This window comes from Gorilla gorilla, chromosome 7 (genome assembly GCF_029281585.2).
Source record: "Gorilla gorilla gorilla isolate KB3781 chromosome 7, NHGRI_mGorGor1-v2.1_pri, whole genome shotgun sequence".
Taxonomy (NCBI): domain Eukaryota; kingdom Metazoa; phylum Chordata; class Mammalia; order Primates; family Hominidae; genus Gorilla; species Gorilla gorilla.
Window position 1 is genome coordinate 97,806,798 of NC_073231.2, and position 8,203 is coordinate 97,815,000.

General features: G+C 45.6%; 1 long non-coding RNA gene across 1 annotated transcript; it reads left to right on the forward strand.

Moving 5' to 3' along the window:
* The first annotated feature begins 3,083 nt into the window (after window positions 1-3,083).
* On the forward strand, window positions 3,084-5,405 carry LOC134759035 (uncharacterized). The gene is made up of 2 exons (XR_010134886.1): window positions 3,084-3,203; window positions 5,328-5,405. It is a non-coding gene; the product is annotated as an uncharacterized lncRNA (long non-coding RNA).
* Window positions 5,406-8,203: the final 2,798 nt, after the last annotated feature.

The window sequence follows — 8,203 nt, forward strand, 5'->3', positions numbered from 1 at the left end:
ATTAACCAGGCACGGTGGTGTGTGCGTGTAATCCCAGCTACTCAGGAGGCTGAGGGAGGAGAATCACTTGAACCTGGGAGACAGAGGTTGCAGTGAGCCGAGATTGCACCACTGCACTCCAACCTGGACAAGACAGTGAGACTCCTTCTAAAAAAAGAAAGAAAGAAAGAATGGCTATTCTTATAAAAGTCTCCCTGCCTCTGGAAAAAAAATGCCTTGTCTTATATCTTACATTTCTGCAAAATTCAGGAGTGTGTTTCTTCCCAGGCATGCCATGTTGGTTCTGGCACCTGTGTCTGTCCTTGTGGGGTCACCTCAGAGAGGAGTGGTTCTCCCCCTCATTGCCTTGACTTTTTTCTTTTGGCATCTCCTTGCCCTCATTCGCATGTTGCTCCTACTGAGAATTTTCCCTGAAGTTCAGAGCCTCCAACAGATGAGTTATTAACTGAACTGATTTGGAAAGCTTTACAGCCACTGCCCTCTGCTCCCTGCTGACTACTTGCCCACCCTAACCCTTTATCAGAAAGACTTAGGTCTCCAATAAGCACAAGGATAAACATGGCTTCACTATCACCATCAGTGGACCCTAAAGTTAGCTGTATGTGTTGCTTAGAAGGAAACAAAAATGTCACAACCTGCCTCCTGCTTAGCGTGATCTCATCCCTACCACCTTTTCTTATGCACACCACCAACAGCTCCTAACTCCAGCTTGTCCTCACGTCGGCACCTTCACACTTGCTCCTCTCCTGGGATACTGTCTCCTGGGATGTTCATGTGTCCCATTCTACATCATTCAGGTTTCTTCTTAAATGTCACTTCCTTGGAGTGGTCTTCCTGGGCCTCCCAAATTAAATAGTGCTACCCTCAAGTCCATCACTCCTTATTCCCTAATCCTGCTTTAGGTTTCTTTTAGCATTTATCAATAATTTATCAATTATTGAATTACATGTTTATCTTTCTCTCTTATCAGAATATGAGTCTCAGGAGGACAGGGATTGGTCTTGTTCACAAACATCTCCATAGAGATTCTGATTCTGAAAGTCAGTTTTCCCAGGGCCTAAAAATCTTGTTTTAAAAAACAGACTGGCTGACTCTCTTTTCGGACTCAGCCCGCCTGCACCCAGGTGAAATAAACAGCCATGTTGCTCACACAAAGCCTGTTTGGTGGTCTCTTCACACGGACGCGCATGAAATTTGGTGCCGTGACTCGGATCGGGGGACCTCCCTTGGGAGATCAATCCCCTGTCCTCCTGCTCTTTGCTCCATGAGAAAGACCCACCTACGACCTCAGGTCCTCAGACCGACCAGCCCAAGAAACATCTCACCAATTTCAAATCCGGTAAGCGGCCTCTACTCTTCTCCAACCTCCCTCACTATCCCTCAACCTCTTTCTCCTTTCAATCTTGGCACCACACTTCAATCTCTCCCTTCTCTTAATTTCAATTCCTTTCATTTTCTGGTAGAGACAAAAGAGACATGTTTTATCCGTGAACCCAAAACTCCGGCACCGGTCACGGACTGGGAAGGCAGCCTTCCCTTGGTGTTTAATCATTGCAGGGACACCTCTCTGATGATACACTCCCATTTCAAGGGTGTCAGACCACGCAGGGACGCCTGCCTTGGTCCTTTACCCTTAGCGGCAAGTCCCGCTTTCCTGGGGCAGGGACAAGTACCCTCAACCCCTTCTCCTTCACCCTCAGCGGCAAGTCCCGCTTTCCCGGGGCAGGGGCAAGTACCCCTCAACCCCTTCTCCTTCATCCTTAGCAGCAAGTCCTGCTTTCCTAGGGGGCAAGAACCCCCCAATCACTTATTTCCGCACCCCAACCTCTGCGCCCCAATCCCTTATTTCCGCACCCTGACCCCTTATTTCCATGCCCCAACCCCTTCTCTGCTTTTCTGGAGGGCAAGAACCCCCCACCCCTTCTCCGTGTCTCTACTCTTTTCTCTGGGCTTGCCTCCTTCACTATGGGCAAGCTTCCACCTTCCATTCCTCCTTCTTCTCCCTTAGCCTGTGTTCTCAAAAACTTAAAACCTCTTCAACTCACACCTGACCTAAAACCTAAATGCCTTATTTTCTTCTGCAATGCCGCTTGACTCCAATACAGGCTCGACAGTAGTTCCAAATAGCTGGAAAACGGCACTTTCAATTTTTCCATCCTACAAGATCTAAATAATTCTTGTGGTAAAATGGGCAAATGGTCTGAGGTGCCTGACGTCCAGGCATTCTTTTACACATCAGTCCCTTCCTAGTCTCTGTGCCCAGTGCAACTCGTCCCAAATCTTTCTTCTTTCCCTCCTGCCTGTCCCCTCAGTCCCAACCCCAAGCGTCGCTGAGTCTTTCTAATCTTCCTTTTCTACAGACCCATCTGACCTCTCCCCTCCTTGCCAGCCCAAGCTAGGTCCCAATTCTTCCTCAGCCTCTGCTCCTGCATCCTGTAATCTTTTTATCGCCTCCCCTCCTCACACCTGGTTGGGCTTACAGTTTCGTTCCGTGACTAGCCCTCCCCCACCTGCCCAGCAATTTACTCTTAAAAAGGTGGCTGGAGCCAAAGGCATAGTCAAGGTTAATGCTCCTTTTTCTTTATCCCAAATCAGATAGCGTTTAGGCTCTTTTTCATCAAATATAACCCTGAGATGCTTTACAGCCCTAGACCCTAAAAGGTCAAAAGGCCATCTTATTCTCAATATACATTTTATTACCCAATCTGCTCCCGACATTAAATAAAACTCCAAAAATTAAATTCCGGCCCTCAAACCCCACAACAGGATTTAATTAACCTCGCCTTCAAGGTGTACAATAATAGAAAAAGTTGCAATTCCTTGCCTCCACTGTGAGACAAACCCCAGCCACATCTCCAGCACACAAGAACTTCCAAACGCCTGAACCGCAGCGGCCAGGCGTTCCTCCAGAACCTCCTCCCGCAGGAGCTTGCTACAAGTGCCAGAAATCTGACCACCAGGCCAAGGAATGCATGCAGCCCAGGATTCCTCCTAAGCCGTGTCCCATCTGTGCGGGACCCCACTGGAAATTGGACTGTTCAACTCACCTGGCAGCCATTCCCAGAGCCCCTGGAACTCTGGCCCAAGGCTCTCTGACTGACTCCTTCTCGGCTTAGCGGCTGAAGACTGATGCTGCCCGATCGCCTCGGAAGCCCCGTAGACCATCACGGATGCCGAGCTTCCGGTAACTCTCACAGTGGAAGGTAAGCCCGTCCCCTTCTTAATCAATACGGAGGCTACCCACTCCACATTACCTTCTTTTCAAGGGCCTGTTTCCCTTGCCTCCATAACTGTTGTGGGTATTGACGCCAGGCTTCTAAACCTCTTAAAACTCCCCCACTCTGGTGCCAACTTGGACAACGCTCTTTTATGCACTCTTTTTCAGTTATCCCCACCTGCCCAGTTCCCTTATTAGGCCGAGATATTTTAACCAAATTATCTGCTTCCCTGACTATTCCTGGACTACAGCCGCATCTCATTGCCGCCCTTCTCCCCAACCCAAAGCCTCCTTCGCGTCTTCCTCTCATATCCCCCCCTTAACCCACAAGTATGGGACATCTCTACTCCTTCCCTGGCAACTGATCACATGCTCATTACCATCCCATTAAAACCTAATCACCCTTACCCCGTTCAACGCCAATATCCCATCCCACGGCAGGCTTTAAAAGGATTAAAGCCTGTTATCACTCGCCTGCTACAGCATGGGCTTCTAAAACCTATAAACTCTCCTTACAATTCCCCCATTTTACCTGTCCAAAAACTGGATGAGTCTTACAGATTAGTTCAGGATCTGCGTCTTATCAACCAAATTGTTTTGCCATCCACCCTGTGGTGCCCAACCCGTACACTCTTTTGTCCTCAGTACGTTCCTCCACAACTCACTATTCTGTTCTCCATCTTAAAGATGCTTTTTTCACTATTCCCCTGCACCCCTCGTCCCAGCCTCTCTTTGCTTTCACTTAGACTGACCCTGACACCCATTAGGCTCAGCAAATTACCAAGGCTGTACTGCTGCAAAGCTTCACAGACAGCCCCCATTACTTCAATCAAGCCCAGATTTCTTCCTCATCTGTTACCTATCTCGGCATAATTCTCATAAAAACACACTTGCTTTCCCTGCCAATCGTATCTGACTGATCTCTCAAACCCCAGCACCTTCTACAAAACAACAACTCTTTTCCTTCCTAGGCATGGTTAGCGTGGTCGGAATTCTTACACAAGAGCCAGGACCACACCATGTAGCCTTTCTGTCCAAACAACTTGACCTTACTGTTTTAGCCTAGCCCTCATGTCTGTGTGCAGCGGCTGCTGCTGCTTTAATACTTTTAGAGGCCCTCAAAATCACAAACTTTATCAGTCCTCCAGGCCCAAGTTGACTCTTTAGCTGCAGTTGTCCTCCAAAACCACCGAGGCCTTGACTTACTTACTGCTGAAAAAGGAGGACTCTGCATATTCTTAAATGAGGAGTGTTTTTACCTAAATTGGTTTGGCCTGGTGTATGACAACATAAAAAAACTCAAGGATAGAGCCCAAAAACTTGCCAACCAAGCAAGTAATTACGCTGAACCCCCTTGGGCACTCTCTAATTGGATGTCCTGGGTCCTCCCAATTCTTAGTCCTTTAATACCCATTTTTCTCCTCTTTTTATTCGGACCTTGTGTCTTCCGTTTAGCTTCTCAATTCATCCAAAACCGTATCCAGGCCATCACCAATCATTCTATACAACAAATGTTTCTTCTAACATCCCCACAATATCACCCCTTACCACAAGACCTCCCTTCAGCTTAATCTCTCCCACTTTAGGTTCCCATGCCGCCCCTAATCCCGCTTGAAGCAGCCCTGAGAAACGTCGCCCATTCTCTTTCCATACCACCCCCCCAAAAATTTTCTCTGCTCCAACACTTCAACACTATTTTGTTTTATTTGTCTTATAAGAAGGCAGGAATGTCAGGCCTCTGAGCCCAGGCCAGGCCATCGCATCCCCTGTGACTTGCACGTATACATCCAGATGGCCTGAAGTAACTGAAGATCCACAAAAGAAGTAAAAACAGCCTTAACTGATGACATTCCACCATTGTGATTTGTTCCTGCCCCACCCTAACTGATCAATGTACTTTGTAATCTCCCCCACCCTTAAGAAGGTACTTTGTAGTCTCCCCCACCCTTAAGAAGGTTCTTTGTAATTCTCCCCACCCTTGAGAATGTACTTTGTGAGATCCACCCCTGCCCACCAGAGAACAACCCCCTTTGACTGTAATTTTCCATTACCTTCCCAAATCCTATAAAATGGCTCCAACCCTATCTCCCTTCGCTGACTCTCTTTTCAGACTCAGCCCGCCTGCACCCAGGTGAAATAAACAGCCATGTTGCTCAAAAAAAAAAAAAAAAAAAAAAAAAAAAAAGAACAGACGAGGTAATTTCTTTTTTCTTCTTATTGAAACAGGGGTCTCACTCTTTTTCTCAGGCTGGGCTCAAACTCATGATTCTCCCGCCTCAGTCTCCCAAGTAGCTGAGACTACAGGCACCCACCACCGTGCCTGATCAGCCCAGGTAATTTTGAAGCCACTAAGTTGAACAGCACTTGGAAGGCATGAATTGACACTAGACTTTCCCTAAGTCTGAGGTGGGCATTGTTGTTAGAGGCCTATTTTGTTGTTAGAGTCTTATTTTCTTGTTCTTTTGTTAGTTTTTAAAGAAAGAAACAAAAGAGAAATGGCTTTCCCTTCCAAGTGCAGAAAGCCCGTGACTCAATGTTGTGGTGAATTGCCAGGAATCATTTACACAATAACAATAATAGTGTCAGAGGGAGGTGGAAAGCAGGAACTGCCTAGGTGAATGGTATTATTGCCAAGTAATTGGGAAGTGACTGTATATCAAGGAGAGTATATGCTACTGATTTACTGGACACCAGCACATGAAGTCTTATCATGGTCATATTTTGCCCATTTTTAGCTGCAATCACACATAGTTTACATGGAACGTTCCTTCCTTTTCTTTTACCTTCAATGTCTATGTTATCATCACCAGTTCCTCTTAAGTGATTTGGTGGGTTAGACTGATGTGTTTGAGGAAAGTACAGTCGAATCTTTAATTATAATCTAAACTGCCTGTGTTCATCTTTTCTGGGTCAGTAGTAGGTCTGGACTGAACCTGTGTCTCCTGCACCTCAGCTGTCCCCAGGTCTGCACTGTTGGAGCAACTAAGCGGTGGCAAGTCACCACCAGACTCACTGGCATCTGGGCCACACATTGCTGTGACTTTGGTTCAGAGAGACCAAGGGGAGCAGGTATCTTGCTCTTGATTTGGGAGAAGCTTCACAGAAGGGCCTTCATGGGATTTTAAGAAGGCAGGTATGACCTGATTAAGAAAGTATGAAGATAAAAAGAGGAAAATAGGGCTGGGCATGGTGGTTCATGCCTATAATCTCAGCACTTTGGGAGGCTGGCAGTTGGAGACCAGCCTGCTTAACATAGCAAGACCCCATCTCCACAATAAATTAAAAAAATAAATCAGCCAGGTGTGGTGGTGCACACCTGTAGTCCCAGCTACTTTGGAGGCTGAGGTGGGAGGATTGCTTGGGCCTAGGAATTTGAAGCTGCAGTGAGCTATAAGAGTGTCACTGCACTCCAGGCTAGGCAACAGAGTGAGGCCCTCTCTCTTTAAATAAATAACTTTTTAAAAAGGGAAATAGTTACAAATATAAAAAGGCCCACTATTTGTAGAGTAGATGGAGGAAAAGAGAGGGAGGAAGACCTAAAGAGAGTGAGGGAAACTCAAGGTGAACAAAGCAGTGAGAAGATGGAGTGGAAATAGGAATCTGGAAGGTAGAAGAGCCCTAAGTGGTCAGGAGAGAGACCATGAGGTCCTGACTGTACCACTGTTTTCACTGTGGGCTGTTAGATGCCTAAAATATTTTCTAATGCCTCATTGGTGGCATCTTATGTGAAGAAATTAACAGAAAACTGTAACAATTAACTATGTTTCTCACCAGTAACCATAGTCAACCACCACATCATGAACTAGACAGTTCCCTCCCCACTGTGGCATTTATACCCTCTGATATTCGTAAACAGTGGTCACCTTGCCACACCTCATCACCGTCTGATCAAGCTACATATGGTTCCATCTTCCCTTTCTGACCCCTTCCTCCAGCCTGTTAAATCATTTCCTCGCTTTCTCTTCCTCCAGCCAATTTGTTCATTTCTGGGTAAAATGACACATTATTCTAGCTGCAGACTCATGATTGTATTTACAATTAATATTTATTGAGTGCGGTTGGCTCTGTATTAGGCACTGAAAACGAACACCAGACACCAGAGCGTTAGCACAGGGAACTACAAGCGGATATTCCTTCTTTTACCTGCCCTCTGTTTTCTTCCCCTTCAAATGTTATTTTTATTATTAAGTTTGATAATCATATTGTCTTGATCTCAAGGCATTCTCATAGGCTCCCCATGTACAATCTCAAAGTTTTCAGCAAATGCTATTTGAATCTGAAAATTTCAAAAGAAAAGAACTTTGGTCCTACCTCCTTGGTTGTGTGGCTGGAGAAGTGGGATGGGAAAATACATGTCTGCATTCCTCTGTTTCCCCAGTGTGACTGAGAATAGACTGACCAAGGACAGGCTTAGGCAAACACAACTTTATTTATTCACCTTGGAATAAGGGTATAGACACCCATACAGAACAGCACTCCTTTGCTCATTTCTTCCCCATCCATTCCAGGGAAATAGCTCAATGTTCTTTCACGGGAGACACATACTTTTATAATGTTATCAAATACATCATTAACACTTCTAAAAAAATGGCGTCCACCACCTGGAAGTCTCATACTGTTTGCGTAAACTAAAACTGTTTCCTATTTGTCCAACATATCCACTTGAATGAAAACGTCACAGAGGTGTTTGCAAGAACTTCTTATAAGGGAACTACGTCAACGGGTTCCATTTCTATCTGCTAGTTTCTGGCCTTTTTCACTTTGAAGAGAAAATAAGATGCATTAACACATTAAAAATAGGCAACTTGGGTCAGGCTGGCCTTTCTTCTGTGGAAAAAAAAAAAGAGTAACTATGAAATTAAATATCCAACCCTAACTGTCCAAAGTGTGGGAGTGAGGGTGTTTCCACTATTTAAAAAAAAAATCTGTTCTGATACCTAGTTTTTCCTGGTGTGCACTACCAAATTCTTGGAAAAGCTACATTTC